Source organism: Carcharhinus amblyrhynchos, chromosome 19 (genome assembly GCF_965287045.1).
Source record: "Carcharhinus amblyrhynchos chromosome 19, sCarAmb.v2.hapA, whole genome shotgun sequence".
Lineage (NCBI taxonomy): Eukaryota > Metazoa > Chordata > Chondrichthyes > Carcharhiniformes > Carcharhinidae > Carcharhinus > Carcharhinus amblyrhynchos.
Genome location: NC_137342.1, coordinates 46,316,005 through 46,337,124, shown reverse-complemented (window position 1 = coordinate 46,337,124; position 21,120 = coordinate 46,316,005). Strand labels below are relative to the sequence as shown.

The window sequence follows — 21,120 nt, the reverse complement described above, 5'->3', positions numbered from 1 at the left end:
GGACTTTATGGAGTTTTCAAAAAAGTGTACAGCCATTATTAGTTTCTATTTTGTGTTTCACTGTCAAATGGAGGTCACTTTTTCCATACATTTACCATTCGCTTCATAATCCATTTTGCAGTGTGCTGGGTGTAACTGATCTTATCTTTTAGATTCAAAGGCAGCGTTTCATTTGCAATTCTAAACAGGAGTTGTGATTTTACATTGCAGGTCACTGAAGGTGATAGTTATTTCTGTTTTTTTTCCTAAAGGGTTGTACTAGTTCTTTAGTGGCTATGGTTCACTTCATTGCCTGCGGTATTCAATAAAGGAAGGATTTTTCATTCAACAGGGTGGTCAGCACAGTAGCTGCTCACAGCTAAATATTAATCACTGAAGAATTGTCCATTGCATGCTCAAAAACTGCTGAGTTTCACCTGTATATTTTATGTGTGATTAGACTTCGCTGCCATCAGGATAACACAAGCTGAAATGTGGCATTTCAGCTTTGTATCCTAGTCAAAATAGATTGAGTCAGGCAACATCTTAAACAATTGTTTTCTGAGACCAATTTTAAGTCTAATTGAGCAATGGTGAACTATTGATATTAAATGTTTTGCCATGTCAGTGCAAGCACTGACATGAGGTAAAGCATTGAAACAAGTGGGTAATAAAACCCTTCGTACACGCGTGCAATTGAAGTTCATATTTGCTGGTAGATTCTGTGTTTTCTTTTTACTTTCTTAATTAAAACTAATATTGAGTTTAAATGGACGTCACTGTCCAAACTAATGGTTGTATCAGCAGCGGAAAGAACTTTTAAGCAAGGCACTTGAAGGACATAATGAAAATTCGCAAAGCTGTATTCTGAGTGAGTATGCCAAAGGTTTTATCATCACTGCATTATTGTTTCTACTCTAAGTGAACATTTCAATGTGTACTAGTTTATTTGCTGCTGCTCTTTATTATTTCTTTAGTCATTTAAAGATGTTGGCACTTCATAGCATTCCTGATCTAGCTGATGTTGATGGATAAGTTCACATTTTGATTTCTTTCATACTAAACTTTGAGAAAGGTGTGAGATTACGATTATGGTTTAAATTTTGAAAAGCTGGCCCACTAGTTAAACGTCCATAACCTGTCAAACTGGATTTCCCAAGTTGAGACTTAGTATGCAAGTATTCATTTCTATCCTGTGTCTTAAACTAAACACCTGATTGTTCGATATAAAGCTTTAAAATTTTAAAAATATTAAAGGCTATATAATCTGTGAAGCTGGAATGACTTTTGGCTTCATTATGTAAAGTTAATTTCAATTAGGTACCTTGCTTATGCCACATCTTCAGTGATTTTCACAAATCTTTTTTAAAACTGAGGCAATATCTTGGCTATAAAATTATCAATAATGAACACTTGTTCACATTACATCATACTGTCACTATTATAATTCCATGAGGTTAACACCTCAGCAAAAAGAGTGGACAGCAAAACGCCATACTGAAACATCAAATTTATGTAACCAACAATGGTTTCTAGGCCAATCTATTGCCTGGCTGCTTTGCATAATGCAAGCCATTATGTATTCCACATTGAGAGCTTCGACACAGATGGCACCACATGACAGTCCAAAGATGTGCAGGTTAGGTGAATTGACCATGCTAAATTACCTTTTAGATGTGTAGGTTAGGGGATTAGTGGGGTGATAGGGTGGGGAGTGGTCCTGGGTAAGATGCTCTGCCGGAGGGATGGTGCAGACGTGATGGGCCGAATATCTCCTTCTGCACTGTAGGGATTCTGTGCTGACATTTCATGGGCTCAGCATAGAAATGGCCCCTTTGGTGTTTACAATGCACACTGACTGGTACCAAATGGTGAAAATGTTCCCATTACGTTTGGTTATGTTCGGCAATTGATTAAATAACTGCCACTGGTATAAATTGTTGGCATGAGAGAAGATAATTTAAAGCTGGTGTAAATTTTTAAGTGTAAATTTTCATACTATGATCTGTTGAACACTTTTGGGAGTCAAAAATTTGAACATCACATTGAACATGAATTGTGGAATTCAACCCAATCTGTGCCATTGAACTGCAGCAGATATTGTTTTAAGCGTATAGTATAAAATAATCTAAAAGCCGTAACATGTTGTATTGCAAAATTTCACAAACTGATTCAGTCAATTCTTTTTGCCCCGCAGGAAATGTTTTTTTTAAAGTTACTTTAGCTCACCTGATGGCCCAGTTAGTACATTGCAGAGTGGCACCAGATAATTTAAAAAAAAATTACAGTAATAGCAATCTTTAGGAAATAGATTAGCTGTGGTGGCTGTAAAATAGAGCTCATAGTTTAATAGACCATTGTTACCGAGTGTGCATGTGATAAATGATCTAAGTTTTTCATTGGTCAATCGCTTAACCATGGTGCAAATAGAAAATGGTTTCAATTTTTCATTATTTTTTTATATGTTCATTTAAGTGGAATTGAATGTAGGTACAGTGGCTCAGCAAAGTAATTGTTTGTCTTCGCTTTCATTTTTTTCTTTAATCATATCAGTCTGCATGTTTTACTTGTTTGCCAATCTCTCCATCTTATTTCTTTCAGTATTCTCTATTCTTTTTGTCCTTGCATCCTCACGCATCTTACTCTTTCCATGTTCTGTTCCTTATATTACGTTTGCAATGAAATCTAGAGTGACTTGTTAGGTTTTCCACTATAGCCTGAAGTTCACATTGTTTATAGTGCTAGATCTCTTACCTTCCCACAATGTGAGGTTTCTGCATTGTACTTATTGCTGGAAGACTAGTTTCATAATGGATTTCATGTTTTTTGTTAGTTTTTTTGTTGCATGGAATTAAAGTGTTGGTCAATGTTTTATCCCAAAGTTTTGAGTTGTGTCCCAGTGTTTGTTCTGTCATGCTCAACAGTTGTGTTTATGTTGAGTGTGATTAAAGTGAAGTTCATGTCATATCACGAAATATATCTTTTTTTTGTTCACATGGAATTGTATATGGGCCAGTGCTCTTGAGGCTGAAATGGAGCTTCTGAAAGATTTTCTTTTGAGTTGACATGGAGCAATATACAGTTATTGTTTGGGATTAATTATTAGATTAGGGCGGTTCACCTGTTTATGTCACTGCCTGTGGACAGAAGTCCAGAAGGTTGTGATTGTTTGGCCAAATAAATCAAGCTTGTCAAAAAGTTAACATATCCCTGCCATTCAGGAAAGAACTTGAGCTTATTGTCAGTGATTGCCACAATCACCAAGGGATTGTTGAGCCAGTCAGAATTTCCAAAGATTTTGCTTGAGGTCTCATTGCTATTGTTCAATGGTGCTGCTAGCTGCAATCCTATCCAGTTAGGTGATAAGAATAACAGATATAATTAGCTGTATTTTTTGAAAATAAGTCGGCCTTTGCTATTTTTATTAATGACCTAACACATGTGATTCCAAGTTTTTTTCAAATGTTAGAAATGTGGATGAGCCTCTACTATTGTGAGCATATCTCAATGTATTGGTGAAAGTGCTTGTTTGTTTGGCAAAGTATGTTTAACTTTGCTTTACTGTTATGCAAGTGGGTATATCAAATCATAGAACCAAATTGAAAAGTGGTGAGAGAGAGAGTTATGGGTGTTTCAGTGCATCACTCTGAAGATTCATGAACAATGCTGTGAAGTTTTCGTTAAAGCAAACTCAATTGTTTTCATAGACAGTTAACAAACCATGCCACGGTTCTGATGAAATATCACAGACCTGAAATGTTAGCACTGTTTCTCTCTCAATAGATGTCTTCTGATCTGCCAAGTATTTCCAGCATTTTCTGTTCCTGTTTTAGATTTACAGCATCCAGGGTGTTTTGCTTTTGAGCTTCAGTCCAATACCATTGGTTTCCTCACGTGGTGTGGGATGCTGCGATTTTTGTAAGATAAGGGGGGGGTGGGGGGGTGCAAGATTTATAGTCAGTTTAAAAACCTTAACTACTGAGATATATTTAAAAGAGCTAGGACTGCATGTTTTATAAAAGTGTGGACTGCATGCCAATTTCTTATTTAAAAAAATATTTTAATTGGATAGGTTAAGGGAAGCAGACATCAAGTTTAAAAACAGTTAATAACAGAACAAGTTTGGTGTTAAGCAGTTTTTATTTTCCCAGAAAACAGTTGACCTAGGAAAAGAAGTTACTGGCTCGTGTAGTGAACATTACTTTGCTATATTTCTTCAGAGAAGAACTGAGCATATTTTTGTTGGGGTGAAGAGCACCTTTATCTTGTAATTGGCCAAGTAGCCTGTTTTTGTATTGTAAATTCTCTGTGACCTGATTTCATGAATTAGTTTTGATTAGCCAAAGGGTCAGAGAGGAATATTTCAGTTTTCCATTACCTTTATGCCCCTTTAACTTGAGCCTCCCAGGAAATGGCAAAGCTCTGGGTGGGAGCTGAGAATTTGTATTGTGATGCATAAGGCATCATGACGATATGGGACAGACTAGCTTCATCAGTGGGTTTTCCCTGTCCGTGTTATGCATTTCTATTTCAAAGCAAATGAAGACTTTATGGATTTAAGTGGGTAGCAGTCTACTTAAATTTTACTTGACTTTGTTCAGTCTTATTTATGTGTCACAAGTACAAGCCAAATATCCACGGGTCAGTGAGTTAGTTGCAAGTATAAGAAGTTATCAAAAACGGTCAGATTAGATTATTCTCCTATATTAATTTTGTTGTATTTTAATAAATGTAATTTGAAGTTTTAGCTTGAACTATGTGACCTGACAACATAATATTTTCTCACCATAGATATGACATTTTTTCAACTATTTTGTGAAATAGATTTGCCTTTATTTGTGTCAATGCATGTTTGTGGCATTTCTTTCTTGAGGAAATAGTAACTGGTGACAAGGTAGTAGAGGTATATGTATAGTTTTTTACTTAGCAATGTACTGCAATGGGAAAATGCTTAATCAGTTATCAGATCTCGGGAGGAGGTAAAATTACCAGTAGTCAAACAGTTGTGCACCTCCTAATGACGAGCTGTTACATTGGCAGAGATGTGACACTTCGTTTCCCTTTCCTTTTTTGTCAGAAAAGTGCAGAGTCCGTTGAGATGAAGGTAAAAAAGGTGGAAAGTTCATTACTATTTCAGTGGTGGAGAGGATCTGCAGCAATAGTGAAAGTTAACTCTTAATGGTTGTTGGAAAGCAAAGATACTGTCACTCCCTATAGATAGAAGGTTTGCAAGGTACAGTTGCATTGCCTGTGATTTGGGGTTAGGAATTTAGCTTGCAAGGATGAGATGGAAGAAGTAGAAGGTGACATCTGATTACTACTTGCTCATTCTGAATAGCTGATGATTTTTGCTGTCCATAAATCCTAAAATTGGCTTATGGATTACTTAATGAATAGTTGTATGGCGGTTTCTCATTTTAATTCTATAAACTCTGACCTTACTTGGCAATAGTCTGAAAATGCTAATTTTGGTCTCTCTTCATTTTTTAAATAGTACTGCAAAAGCATTCCCAAGCTTTGATTGGAATAAAAGATAGCTACAACTTGCAAGATTCTTTTATAGACAACTTTCTTTTTTATCTTTAAATGGGGTTATATAAAAGGGTTTGTTACGTTCCTGTGTAATACTTTATAATGTTTGTATCTGGCATTTGTAACACATGGACATGCAGTTAAAAATTAGTATTTTAGTTTTGGTGTATTTTCACTTAGTGCCTCTAATGCCTTTTCGTCGATGTAAACTTTTATACTAATGACCCCAGTTCTGTGCTGTAAAGTAAAATATTTGTGCTCAGCTGTTCTTGTGTAAATACTGGGAGAATTGTTTTACTGAATACATTTGTTCACAGCAAATAGCTGGAGTTTAACCCTTTCAATACTCTGTTACACTTGGTCTGTTCTTCCAAAGTGAGTTTGTTCTCAGCGCCACTTTTTGAGGAAACTGTTCCAATTATATCTTATGATTTTTCTGATCACCTGGTATTCACAGTAAACGTTGATGATCTAATCAGGAAATTCAACTTGGCAGAATTTCCTAGCTTGACAACGTGAGAGGACTGTATTAACATTGCTTGATACCTTTATTTACCCAGTGTGTTTCAGAGATGTTGTCATTTCAGCAACATATGTTAATTTAGCTCGCTTACAATCCTGGACTAAGTAAGTTCTCAAAAGCAGCTCCTTCTGGAATCAACAGTGACTGACATGCCAAAGCAAAAGCTTGTCCAGCAAGAATAAATTTCCTGAGTTTTCATTTCTAGATGATGGATATAGAATGAAAACACAAATTGCTGGAAGAGTTCACCGGCTGCATGAGAAGGGGCTACGATACCATGCATTCCTCTGACAACTTCCCTTTCCTGTTTTTCCCACTAAAAACAAATCACCACCACAATTACATTGTACAATTATACAAATCCTAGCTGCTATCATGCGTGATGGAGCCGAACAGTTTATTTTTCAGTAATTCAAGTTATTTTCTGTATCGCACAAATGCTTGCATGAGAAAATACTAATGATTTAAAGGTCACATTATTTATTTTAATGTCAATCTCTTTTGCCATTTTTCCCTCCTTCTGTCTCTGCCAGTCTTTTCTGTAGATCCTTGTCATGTCATTTTGTGCATTTACTCTTCTTCATTCTCTTCCATTGTTCTCCCTTTCACTTCTGTTGAAGTTGAATCTTTACAGCTACACATTGGTCCATGTTTGAAAGCAACTGCATTCCAAACTACATTGGATATCTTCACCCCCTCCACTTCCACAACATGCTGACTTTAATCAATAAACGCTGAACCGTATTAGCTGTCATGGCAGTTATGATGTTTAAAGGTTTGATAAGACAAATGAAGCTTTTCAACTATTGCCATAAAAGTACATTTAGGACTTGTACTTTGTAATTTTTGATTTATTTCAGTGCCATCATTGAATTGACCAAGGCCCATGCTGCAGAATGGCACTGAACATGAAAAGTGAATAAGGCAATAAGATAAATCTGATGAGTGATTAGGTGACACCAAGAATGAATTTAATATCCTGAAATTTGTAGGAGCACTGAGTTAACAGCAGGCACAAGCTAATGGTAATAGCCCGACCCTTCAAAATGTGCTTTCTGTATGCTAAATAAATGTTTTAGTTAATAGGTATTTTTCAGGAAGTTAATTCTGAAATGCTGATCTGTTGTTTTAATAGGTAGATCTTTGTAACTAAAATGCATTTCACCCTGCCAAATGCTGAATGTATAAGAAGAATGTCAAGCAAAGCAGCTTGATTCACAGTCAGTGTTGTGCTGGCATTAAATTCAAGAAGGGCACAGCGATACTGTATTTGTTATTTACAAGTTCAGACTCAGCCATGGATAACAGTTTCTGCCAGTCCATTCTGTGACATCCATCGAAACTCTGAAATCAAAGTGTGATATGAAAAGCAGGCTGAATGAATGTTGCACTATATACCATTGATTCCTTCTGCAATGCTGTAATCTGCCATTGTGTACAATTATTGAATGCCAATAAAAATGATAAAGTTAAAGATGTTTGCTTTCTTGCAGATAGACAGTAATGTTTAGTGGCAGCTAAAGGTAGTCACTGCTCCCGCTGCAGCTGTTGTGCCTCATCAGGGAAGCCAGGTATCCAGCTAGATATCTCTTAGCTTTTGCAGTAATTTTATTTTTCTCTCTATAATGATTTTCTAGATAGAGCAGAATGATGTAAAGGTGTTTACTAGAAGCATATTCATTTTATGCCAAATATTTGGCAATTTTAATTTGAAAACTTTAGCACCAATGGAAAAAAGAAGCATCTGGCTCAGCAGTGAATTCAGTGATATAGTAATTGAATTCTATTTCCCAAGACTTCATTCTAACAACTTCATAATCTTACCTGAACATTAGCTTGACTCCAACCATTTTCATGGTAAGGATTGCTTGATCTGTATTGGTCACTGCACCTGTTTTCAGAATGGTAAATTAAAAGGGAGTAGCAATTCTATCAGACTGTTCACAATACTAGTAATCCACAAATTTCGGAAATAAGTCATTACCACTGGCGCAGATGTCAAGTGGAAATTAATATTATCAGCAGGTAACATCCACAAATTAGATAATAAAATCTGTCCACGTTGGAAAGGCAGGTCCCAAAATATTCAAGTGGGCAGTTTGCTCTTTGTTATTTAGGTCCTGGTGCAATGGCTTGCATCAGTTAACAGTGATCTTGCTTCACTTTGGAAGGTTGAGTTTGAGTCCCAACCCTTGACTGGAGCAGATATTCTGGACTGGCATTTTAATGCTGCAATAATAAAAAGTGCTATCATTTGGATGAAGTGGTGCTACGTAGGGAAGAATCAACATGTCTTGGCCAACATTCCTTCCTGAAACAGCACTCATTCCTCAACAGTCACCACCCAAAATAAAAGAGAGTCTTCTGTTGGTGAGATGTTGCTATCACATTTTCCTACATAATTGCATTTTAATATAGAAATCACTGTTTAAAAAAGTCTGGATTTGAATTAAATTCTTGAATATTTGACTTAAATTAGTTCAAATTTGGCTTTAATATTTGCTTTCATCAATGGGAATGAAGACACCAGCGTCATCAGTTGGAGCTGAGGTTGCCATGGATTAATGATTGTAACTAACTTCTTCCCTCAGATCATCAGACTCAGTAATTTCTGTAAAGCATTCATTCCTTGGTGTCATCAGCATTAACTTTTAAACAAGGAGGTCAATCTTTTTCAAAAAAAAGGTGACAAAAAGAAAATGAAGTTGAGCATAATTCCTCATCACACTTCTATACTTTTATATTGACTTTACTGGGATTGTGATAATGAAACCCTGAAGAAACAGATTTTTTCTGCCAGTACAATGTCAGGTGTCACAGTAAAGGTTGTGAAATGAGTCTCTTTGAAATCAAATGTAGGGTATTGTATCCATTTAATAAGTTTTTTATTTGTAGAGCAGTTTTGATGTTGAAACGGTGGCGATAATAACACTGACAGCTTTACTAGATTAAAATCCTAGGCAAATTACTGTAGGAACTCCCTTCCTGTATTCCCTGTGAAGTGACCTTCACCAGTTCTTCGGCAACTATTCGGAATATATTTCATCAAATCTTCAGATAACATATAATTAGATCCCAAAACTGTACTGTATGTGATTTTGAATTGGGGTGTGATGTCTGATTCACCTGTCGCATGCAATTAAAAATTGGAAGATAATTTTATGGCTTTTTATTAACCTAAAATTGATTTTCCCCACACTTATTATCTTCTCATTTGTCATATTTATTATCCATTTTTTAAAAATAATTTTGAAGTGTGAATCTTTGTTTACGTCTGCTGACTGGAAATGTTGAGTAGTTTTAAACACAATTTCTAACTTCCCATTGCAAGAAGGAAAAGCTAGGGAGGTTGGCTATTTAATAATTCCAGTCAGCTACCTGAATTTGTACTTAAGATAATCTTTAATGTCTTCCCTACATATTTGCCCGAATAGACTCATAGAGATTTAACTTTGCTTCCCTTTTTTCTGTTATTGAGAAAACTTGGATCAATATATAAAGCTGGCAGTTTTCTGAGTGACAAGAATTCAAATCCTTATGTGTTTAAAAAAATCTTTACTACAGTGGAAGTGAAAAGGATGATTTATGCGTAACAGTAATTCAGCGGGCCAAACTGTCTGTTGTTATCTATCTATGCAAACTTTTAGCTGTATGAAACAATCTTGCAACATGTCTAGTTAACATGGAAGTAGAATACAAAAATTGTCCTTAATAGACTGGATACTGCTCAACTGTTGTGACCATTTATGGTCCCTGATTTTAGCTGTCACTGCATTTAATTAAAGCGTGCCTGTTTTAGATTTTTAAGTCACAAAAATGTTTTGATTTTGAACATTTTCTGCAATGAATATCACATTGTTTACTCTATTACACAACTTGAAACTTAAAAAGGACAATTACTAATCATTTCGCATCAAGTTTTTGTGGCCTAAAAGTTTCTATTAGTATAGATGGCTTAAGATATTTTAATTTAATGCTTTCTTTTCCTATCTGCACGATTATCTTCTTAACTATAAGATCGTAACAGTGTACAGACACAATTTGCAAATTGCTCTTCTTTTAACTTTCACTCCTATAGTCTGGTAGTGTGCTCCTCCCAAAAATAAACTTGGTACAAATGTTATATATGAATGAATTTAAATATTTCTACTGAAAAAGTACAAGGAATTCATCTGCTGAGTTATTCATTTCCCCTCTGCAGTACATTTTTTTTCAAAAAACTTCAAATTGAGAAGTTGAAACCATATTTTTAGGAAAAAAAATTAAGAGTAATTTTCCTTGTTTGTAAATATGTCACTGACAGTTCCACAGAAGTATGTTTTATGTACGAGATAATTAGTGCATTGGAGCATGAGATGTGTAGTATGAGAACAATGGGAGTGAGGTAGCGATGTAAAGTAGAGCTGAGAAAATAAGAGGGAAAGTTACTCCTAGGCTCCAGTAAGTCAGCAATTTAACAGCCTGGCTCAAAAGCTCATTTGGTGTAAATTTTATTGGGAGAGCGGGATGTTAAAGAGCAAATGCACTCACAATATGTACAAACACAAATTAACTACTTGCAGTGAGTATATTATCAAAGTCATTTGTTCAGAAATTGGCAATGAAATAAATAATTCAAGAAATAAAAGACTCCTAACCATTTAAAAATATGAATTACTTACACAAGTATAAAAGATTTCCATTTGACATGCATCTACATATTTAAATATAGCCTCACTTAAGTGTGTAGGTTTGGAAGAAATTAGAATGATTTGTTACTTTTGGGGTTTAAAAATGAGCTAATATCAAATCACAAGTTTTAGAAATCAAAATTCTCTTTAATAGTAATTGACAAAGTTAAAGTGATGGCCAGCATTTATGATAGTTGGCATTTGAGCAGATTTATAATTGAAAGGATTTGAAGGAGGAAGTTGGGAATTGAAGGTTATTTCACTCCAACGCTCTCGCTCCCCACTACCACACTCACATGCACATGCTCACACTCACACTCGCACTCTCCTCTCTCACCCAAAAATAAGGAAGGGTAGTATTTCATAAGCCAAGTGTTACGGATATAACTGTTTGTCACAATGGCCCCTACTTAATTTTCTCATATTAATTTGTATAAATTCTTTGCATTCACTAGAGATGTGTCTGAGCTGAAGCATTTCAAACTGTTTTTCTTCAAATGTTTTTAGTTAAGCCTGGAACAAGGGAGGGTTTATTGTGCTGTGGGGCTAAATGTACTTCAGGCATGGAGACTAAAGGGGCTGATTTAGGGAGGGGAAGTAGCTTTATTTTTCATTTTTTTAAAATGGTTCTGAAATTTTAATTGTTTACAATTTGCAGTGTGTAATTACAACAGCTTGCAGTGGATTTTAGCTAGGTGGTGTCTGGGGCAGAACAGTGTCTGTACAGTTTCACATGCCAATACATGCTGCTGCATGCAATATGACTAGATGACATCCATTGTCATTCAGCCATTTCTTTTTCATGGAGATGCCAGACGCCAGGCGCCAGTCTGTTTGGTCTTTTCACCATGATTGCTGCAAGAATGCCAGCCCACTACATGGATGGCACGTAACCAGCAGATAAGTGGAATCATGTAATACAAATTAGGCACACAGTCACATCTTTAAAAAATGTTGTTACCTTGGTATGGTATGTGTTTGCTGTGTGGGAATTGAACAGAATTTTTGTTTTTAGTTTTGCACAGCTCATTTAAAGAGTGGCTTGAAAATCTCCAATTTATAATAAAGCTTTTTCAACTTTAATTTCCTATTTGATTGTTTTTTGATATGTAAACTTCGATAAAAAGACACTTTTAAATTAAAATGAAATCAAATATAATAGAAAAAGTTATCTTTTGAATCTCCTGCTGAAAACTTGCCTTTGTTTTCAGATGGATTCTATTTCATTATTTATATATACAATTGCTCTCTTTAGTGTTCCATGCTGCGTACCTTTGGATAAATTCAGGATATTCGTTTGCCCATAAAGATCTTAACGCAGTCTTTCCTCGAACTTTGGCAGCATTTGTAATATTTTCATTTCAATATGTGTTTCTAAGAATGATGCAGTTCTTATTCTTGGCATTGCTATCCATTTAAAAGTTTTGCCCACCATTTACCTGCCTGTGTCCACATTTATAATACTTATCTTGTCCTCCTGGAACTCATAGATCTTGCTCACTCGCTACATTTGGTAGTTAAAAACAGGATCCAATTTACAAAATATTGTTGCCTTGTCAATGCAGGATTGTTCTAAAATCTTGAACATAGAATTTCAAAAAAAAAGGTCTCCAGTGAGTTTTGCTGCTTGAAGAAAGGAATTGCAATTTCAAATGTTGTGTTTTTTAATATCATTTTGCTTTTTTCAACTTTATGATCCCTAATCTAACTTCTTTTGCTTTAATGGTTGATGTTGTCATCACACAGCTGACATCAGAAATATTGTGAATGGTATTTTGCTTTCACTGTTACGCAATGGAAGGAAAGTATCGATAAAAGGTTCGATGGAAATATGGTCCCAGTGGATTCTATTATTTTCATAAAATATTGGGGGTGGTGTGGGGGAGTGAATGAATAGGAAGGCATTGCAGTTCCTTCAAAAGTGGTGATAAAATCTCATTAAGTGAAAAATCTGTCCATTCAAATGCTGAATTTGTTTGAATCATTTCTTATTTGGGATAAGCCCCCTCAGTTCTGTGTTCTGCCTTTGGCTTTTTTATACTTTGTTTACTTCTGTTTTGTAAATGTATTTTGGATTAGTAGCCAAATGTCTGTTAGATGAAATCTCAAATAATTACACTAGATAGTCCCCATTATTTTCATCAAGGTTTTAAATGCATTGTAAGCACGTAAGCATGCTTTTTTCTTCAAACTGTACAAGCCTTTGAAGTGCAGATGAAACATGGTTCTTTTGCCACAGTGATGGTGATTTTATAAAATTACAAGCTGGTAGCAATTGAAAAGCAGTGGAAATAATTTTTCCATTGATCTTAGCAAGTAAATGATTTTTAATTTTTTTTCCTCCACTGTTTTTGAGGCAGAAGTTTTCATACTATTGTCGTTGGATCTTAAGACTCCTAAATTTCTTTGACCTTTCAGATGAACCCATCCTGAACGTAAACATTTTCTTGACACAGTTAGAAAAGGGGCCAGCAGATCTGGAGAGTATTAGTGGCGCTATATTTTGAGGGAAGTGAGGTCCCCAGGTAATTCTTTAGAGTTCCTTTCCAAGCCACAGTACGTTTAGGCTACATTTTTTTAAAGTAGCATATAGGGTTCACTGCCAATGCCTGTACAGCTTTTTGAACTGTGATTAGTAGAAAACTTAATTAGCCTTTGCCTCTACCATGAACCTGAGCTTATACAGTATAATTTCAATACAGTCTTTGTATATTTGATTCCTACTTTTAAAAAAAACTTAGTTGCTAATTTCTTACCATCTAAATGATGCCAAAATGTAAATGGAAAATAATCCAATGCAAGAAGTCTATATTATCCTTTGGAAAGTGAGTTTGCTTTTGGAATTTACTTCAAAATTTAGAGAATAGATCTGTTTTTCAGTTCACGTATAATACCTCTTATCTAATTTCATAATGCCTGGAACAGTGGATGATTACATAATTAAGCATTAGGAAGTTAAATAACTTTGTTGAATAGTATTCATCTTCCAGATTCTCTTTCCTTCCTCATATTAGTGCGGTTTGTGAACCTGAAAAGAAATTTAGAACAGTTTCATTACGTAACTGCTGAAGACTTGACCTGACTTTTAAATTGCAGTTACTCACTCCTGTATTTTCTCTCCTGAAGTCTTTGCAGAATGATCTTGTGTAGGTTTAATTCACTGGACAGTATTTGGTAAATGAGGAAAGACCTAGATTGAATGTCTTTTGACCTGAACACAAAAAGGCAATGGATTGTGCAAAAAAAACTCATTGGGAATTAATTTTGGGGCAAAATATGGGTCATTTGTAAATAAAGATATTCAATTAACTGGGTTAAATTTATGCTCTTGGGAAACGACTGGAATTTTACATGCATTTTAAATGAGAGAGCCAATACTAATCAATATTGAAATAATCAATATTCTCAAAGCTCTCATCAAAAGATTCTGTCATTAATCAATGAAATACTTATTTTCTATGTTTCTATACTAATAGCAATTATTTACAATCTGTTCATTGTAACTGCTATCCATGTCAGTTGTACAATATAGCATACTCTGAATCAATCTGGATACTTTAAGGACAGACATTGATTATGATTTGATTATTCTCTTTTTGTCATTTTAAAGACTCACCTTAATTTACACAGCAAATAACGTTTTACATAACATGGCAAAGTAGTGTGTAATGAGTCTTATTTTAAAGACAGCTGAAGAATCGTTTGTTGATAAACCAACCAATGCAATGTGGCAACCCTGCAAAGATTCGCAACTAGATCCGAGAGCCAGAGAAGGATTTGAAAGGAAAAGTTTGTTTAAAAAAAAGTTATGAATATATGAAAGAGAAACTGAAAAAAAAATGAAAGAAGTATTGAGATCTAAAAGCAACAGTTTTTAGGTTGAATAATATATTAAATTTGTTGGAACTTTGATTTTTCTTTACAGCCCTGACTTACCATTAATTTATGTTTAAAAAAGTATTGGTTGATGCCAAACGAAAGTAAGGTAGCAAAAACGTAAAGAAGTTAATTTCTGAAGCATTTTATAAATCCATTATTTCATAGGTAATTATTTATACAATTCCAGTTTTGGAATGATTTAATAGCAGAACAGCATTAATGTTTTAACCAGTTAAGAGTAATATCTGAATTGTGGCTATCAATCAGCATTTGTAGGAATTAGGAGCCGAAGTAGGCAAATTCAGCCCTTCGAGCCTGCTCTGCCATTCTATCAGATCATGGCTGATCTGTCCCTGGTCTCAAATCTACCTCCCTACCTTTTCCCAAATCCCTTTAACCCGCTTTAAATGTTTGTGTAACTTTTCAACTCAACAGACATTGCTTTCTTTAAATAATGATGGAATTACTAGGTATTTATGTAGTGGTGTCTTAGCCTTGTTTTTGACAATGTTGTACTGTGTCCTTTTGCTTCACAAGAGCGACATCTAAATGTTGTATCTCCAAGAATATTACACCAAATTTCAGAGTTACGTAGAACATTCAACACTTCATATTCCGGCTTATTCCAAGTCAAATGTGCTCCAGATCTTCAGCCTCTCTACATCCTCTTGTGCTGTTCATTTTACCTTTTGAAACAAAGCACGATTGACCTATCCAGTTGGGAAGATCCAAACTTTGGAATGGACTCCAGTCGTAATCAATAGATTGTGGGATTTTACGGCTTTGTTCAACCCAAACCATAAAACCCCACTGGAGGTCAATGGACCTTCCCAATATCCACTCCTCATCCGCTCCAATTCCCGTGGCAGGCAAGGCCGTAAAATTCCGACCTGTGTCTATTATGCTGCTACATATAAAGAAACACACAGATCTTTGGGCGGCATGATAGCACAGTGGTTAGCACTGCCGCTTCACAGCTCCAGGGACCTGGGTTCAATTCCCGTCTTGGGTCACTGTCTGTGTGGAGTTTGCACATTCTCCTTGCATCTGCATGGGTTTCCTCTGGGTGCTTCAGTATTCTCCCACAGTCCAAAGACCTGTGGGTTAGGTTGATTGGCCATGCTAAAATTGCCCCTTAGTGTCTTGAGATGTATAGATTAGAGGGATTAGTGGGTAAATGTGTGGGAATATGGGGTGGGGCCTGGGTGGGATTGTGGTCAGTGCAGACTCGATTGGCCAAGTGGCCTCTTTCTGCACTGTAGGATTTCTATGATTTCTATGATTTTATTTCCACAAAGCAGCAGATATTCACATTATGGAATCTCTCCAACATCCGGTGGAGTTCTTAAGGAAAGACATGATTATGAAATGGCAGCATCAGAAAATTGTATGTAAGATGTTAGCTGAAAATTTACAAGGATCATACTAGATCGCAATCAGAATTCCCCAAAATCATTAGAATTTGTTGCAATTCAGCTGATCTCCAAAATTTTCTCGCCAAGTCCATCTTTCTTGTGAATCCAATCATTAACTTACGCACGCGTTAATCTGGGTGAACTATACTTCTATGTTGCTGATAACTTTTCTGAATGTAGTCCAAACTGATGGTTGAACATATAACATTCTTCACAAACTCTGCAAATCAGGATTTTAAGAAATAGAAAACAAGTGGAATCAATAGTAAGTAGCCTGTCATAAATCATAGTGGTTTAATTGACTTACAAAAATCTGTTTAAAAATATACCATAATTTCTCATAACTTGGACCACACATCTCTGAGAAAAAAATTCACCCATTAACTTGTTTATTCACCAAGTTCTGTGATCTGCTGCCCAGGCCTGACAAAAACTGACCTGAACTAAAAATAGAAAAAGAACTTGCATTTGTACAGGACTTTTCACAAGTTTATGACATCATAAAGTGCTCTAAAGTCAAATAATTTTGAAATATGAACACTATTCTAAGTAGGAAAATGTGGCAGTTAATTTGTGCACACCAAGGACTCGCCAACAGTAATGAGATAAACGGCCAAATTATCTCCCTTGCTACTCTTTGAAAAGTGCCTTGAGATTTTTTACATGAACCTGAGAGGGCAGATATGGTCTCAGTTTAACATTTCATTATGATGACAGCATCCACAACAATGTAACACTCCCTCAGGACTGTTCTGAAAGATCAGCCTAGGGTAATGTCTTTGAGTATCAGGAATGGGGCTTGAACCTATAATCTTTTGTATCAGAGACCAGAGTGCTACCACTAAGTCAAGACTGACACTTGGTAAAGTATGCCAGCTTTATACCCAAAACAAGCCAACAGAATTCTGTATTGAAGCAGACTCAAAGATATCAATGTTCTCCATATCCCAAGTCTGTCCCAGGCTGTTCATCCGTTTCCAGGACAAAGCCAGGTTGTATATTTGATGAAGCAAGCTTCCTGTTAAGACACAAATTATATCTTGTGGCCCTTCTAAACACACATAGAATTTCAATGTTTTGGTCCAACCATCAAAGATTAATGCAATGTTTTGTATTCATAGCATCATATGGTGAAACAGACAAGTTGACTCACCATGGCGATGCTGGCTTTAGTAGAATTATTTATTTATTTAATCTGATTCTCCTGCTCTTTGCCCACTGCTATTATTTTATTTTTCCTTGAAATATTCACCTAATTTTCTAATAAATATTACTATTTAATTTGCTTTCACCACCTTTTCAGACTTTGTATCCCAGGCCCAAAAAATCCTCATATTGCCTCTGGTTCTATTGCCAATCAGCTCACTTCTGTGTACTCTGGTTGCCAACTCTTCTGCATTGGAAACAGTTTTTACTTCACTAAAATCATTCATGATTCTGAACGCTTCTATCAAATCTGCTAATTGTTTCCACTCAAAGGAGAATAACCCCTGCTTCTCCAGTTCTCTTCAAAACTGAGCTCTCTCATCCCTGATACAGAGTTGTTAGCCGTTGGAATTCTCTTCCACAAAGAGGAGTGAGTGGAGGCTGTGTTGTTGACTATGTTCAAGGCTGAATTAGACTGATTTCTGATTGACAAGAGTGTCAAAGGTTCTGGGGACAGGCAAGAAAGGGCTGTTAAGGCCACAGTCTGATCAGCTATGTTCTTATTGAGTGGTATAGCAGGCTCTATGAGGCAAATGGCATACTCCTGCCCTGTTTTTTATGATCTCACCTGATGAAGGAGCTGTGCTTCAAAAGCTTGTGCTGCCAAATAAACCTGTTGGACCTTAACCTGGTGTTGTGAGACTTCTTATTGTGCTTACCCCAGTCCAATGCCGGCATCCCTGCATCGTGGTTTCTATTAATAAAGCCAAGGATCCTATGTTTCTTTTTAGAAACCTTCTCAACCTCTCCTGTCACCTTTACTGACCGACGTACCAAGAAACCCTAGATCCCCCTGTTTATACGCAACATTTAAAATGTGCATCGTACAATTTATTTCATGTTGCCTCTTCTCATTCTTCTTATCAAGTTGTATTACTTCACATTTAGCCAGCGTTAAATTTTGTCTGCCAGGTGTCTGCCCATTTCACCAGACTGTTTGTGCTGTAATGAAAAAAAAATTCCTTTTCATTTTTACTGCATTTCTAAGTTGCCAATTTGTGAACTTTGAAATGATATCCTTAACATACCCAAATCCAGCTCACTAATATATCTCCAAAAGAATAGTGGCCCAGAATTGATAGCCCTGATCTGACCAATGCTTCAGTTTAAAATTTTATTCATTAAATGGCTACTCCAACAAACAAATTAGACCCTGTGGGCACATAGACCAAGGGTGGAACTACCCTTTCAAAATTGCTATGATGGGCACTCAGTCTACATCTTAGACATGGGGTGAAATTTTATGGCCTTCCTCATTCCAAAACTGTAAAATCCTAGCGAGGTCAACGGGCCTTTCCATTGCCGCCTGCTCCAATTTCCGTGGCGGGCAGGATGGTAAACTTCAAGCCATGTATTAGGTCCATTTCTTGACTCCTGCTGAGCAAACCAAATAACTGTTTTTGATTACATGGGATTTTGTTCTGTAATTCTCTATTTTACTTAATCTGTTAGAAAAACAATATTAATTTTTTTTGTTTGCAAAGAATTTATTTAAGGCACACCAGTAAGAACTAATTGCAAGTCTTTTATTTCCCTATTGAAAATTGGAAAACCATAAAGTAAAAACATCCCAGCTTTTGATTGTTAATGGGAAAATGTAGCTACATTAACAGTTTCACCTGAGTGCAAGTCAAATTCTTTGCTGCAAAAAATGATCATGTACTGTACTATGTCATCACTTGTTCAACTATAAAAAGCAATTTGTCATTCCTAACCCTATGTTTATTGTTTACTGTTCTCAGCTTGGCGCCAAGCATTGCAAAAACTAGAAGTTAAAAACATTTTGTTTTGGGGCTGAGCACAGCCTGTGGTTTTGCCATCGCTCCGATCAAAAGGAATCTTTTGTAAAAACAATGTGTAGTAGGTTGTGCTTCCTTGCTGAGGCATATGCATTACAAGCCAACCACAGCAAGATGTGGGTTTGGATGTCCCTTTTGGGTTTCGGTCTGTTGCAGCTTTTTTTTGCTATACATACCATAGTTGTACATTGGTGCCAGTTTGACCTGGGCTAAGTATGCATGTGGTTCCCTAATCATTTGCAGTGGTCCAAATCATTTAGCCTTCTCTCCTGTGATGTCATGCCGATCAAATGATTTAGCTCTACATTTTAAGTGCTGTTACTGAGCAAACCTTCAAAGAGTCACCTTAATTACTAGCTTTTGTAGAATTGAAAAATATTAACCCCTTCAGGATAACTGGAGCACTTGTGAGCAAGATACAGAGTAGGTTGAGGAGCATCTAGTAACATTAAAAGCTGCTTTCAATTGATGCATCTTTTTTTGTGCTTGTGCTAAGTTTGAAATGATTACACTAATACATTAATACCACTTTCTACCAACAAGATCTTTCTTCTTTTTAAAGGCAAATGTCATTGGGTAAAATCAAGGTGGCTCCCAGCAGCTTTTTGTGACTCACTCCATGAACAGTACTTCTTACCAGGAAAATCTCTATTTCAGACACGGCAGAATAACTATATTCAGTGGTTACTTCAGTTTTGTTCCTGGCACTTCATTTTCTAGCCACAACTTTGCACGTCAACTATGGATAATTTCAATCATAATCTCTATCACCTTCATTTGCTTGCACAATAAGGCAAGGGAAATAGTAGATAGTTTTATTCGCCTTTTCATTATTTAATGTGATTGAGTTCTGTCTTTGCAAAAATTGTAACTAATTGTCAAAACTACTAATTAAACCTGTGCTTGTATTAAACTTCTTTTTATAGAGAGTATTTTTGTCTAAAACGGCTAATTCTCTGCCTAATTTGAGTATATAAATTATTGGGTTACACGATAGGAAACGGAAGTTAATGCATAGAAAGTGTTAAACACATACAGGATTATAGTAGGACTGAGAATTGAGCAGTTGCTGATCAGATCCACATCATTTGTAGTAAGAAGTGTGAAAACGTCACTAAAAAATGGTTTTTAACTTTCAATTAAATATATTCAGAAATTCATGAATATCCTGATACTGAGAACATTTAGTGTAGCACAGATGTAGTCCTCAGTATCTTATCAGAAAAATATCATTGTTTTGTAGAGACTGGTTTTATGGACAAGTATTAGACAGCACTGATACTGATCCCAATTCGCTTGGTAAATTTAACTACTGCGATGACATCTTTGAGGATAACTGGCAGTTGTTCTGTTACAATTTACAGTGTTTCAGTTGAATTGTCATCTAGAACCTTATCTATAAGAGGACATAGTCACTACCAACAACTTTGAACGAAGAAATGAATTAAATTTCCTATAATCTTATGATTGTCCTGCACAGGCACACACCTATCAATCTAGTAAAATACTGCTACATATTGCAGAGATGGATTAATTGTTTTTACTCTCTGGCAGTTCCAGAACCCTTGATTATTTCATTTATCACAAAGGTAGCAAAGAGTTTGATCTTTTAAACATAGGCTCTCTAATTCATATAGTGACATCCTGGGTCGTGATGTTCAGGATTAATAATTATCTTATTTTGCATTAACATTGCAATTTATGTAGAGTATCCATTATGATCTTGTTTATTCAAAAAAGGTTGTATCAGTCAATGTCTAGACTTGTATATGTTAAAAATCATCGCTGTTTTCAAAGGAAATATCTAGAGGCAAAAGTACAACGTATGATGCTTCACACAAAATAATATTTGAATATATACATCATCCTGTCCATTAGAGCTAATTCTTCAGATAATCATTTTTAAAATGCTGTCAGTTGAAACAAAACAACAATGAGTATTCCCTTAAGATATCACAAGAAGATAGAATCTCTCTATATAAAACGTTTATTGCTTTGAGGGTGTCTCTCCAGAGAACAGCAGCAGTCACACATAAGAGTGGCATTTGAACTTGGATCATTTCATTTTGCCAAAGTTATATGCCTACCCTTCAGTTAATTTACATCCATTAAAGTGC

At 35.8% G+C, this 21,120-nt stretch overlaps 1 protein-coding gene across 3 annotated transcripts in view; it reads left to right on the top strand.

The window, feature by feature from the left end:
* taf3 (TAF3 RNA polymerase II, TATA box binding protein (TBP)-associated facto) overlaps positions 1 to 21,120 on the top strand; it is a 190,983-nt gene that overhangs the window by 83,644 nt on the left and 86,219 nt on the right. Inside the window, exon 1 of one of the 3 annotated variants that reach the window (XM_080207705.1) lies at positions 356 to 850. The exons of the other annotated variants lie outside the window; for them this stretch is intronic. The gene's annotated coding sequence lies outside the window, so the exon portion shown is untranslated. Of the gene's footprint in view, positions 1 to 355; positions 851 to 21,120 lie in introns of those variants that run through there. 3 annotated transcript variants of the gene reach the window in all.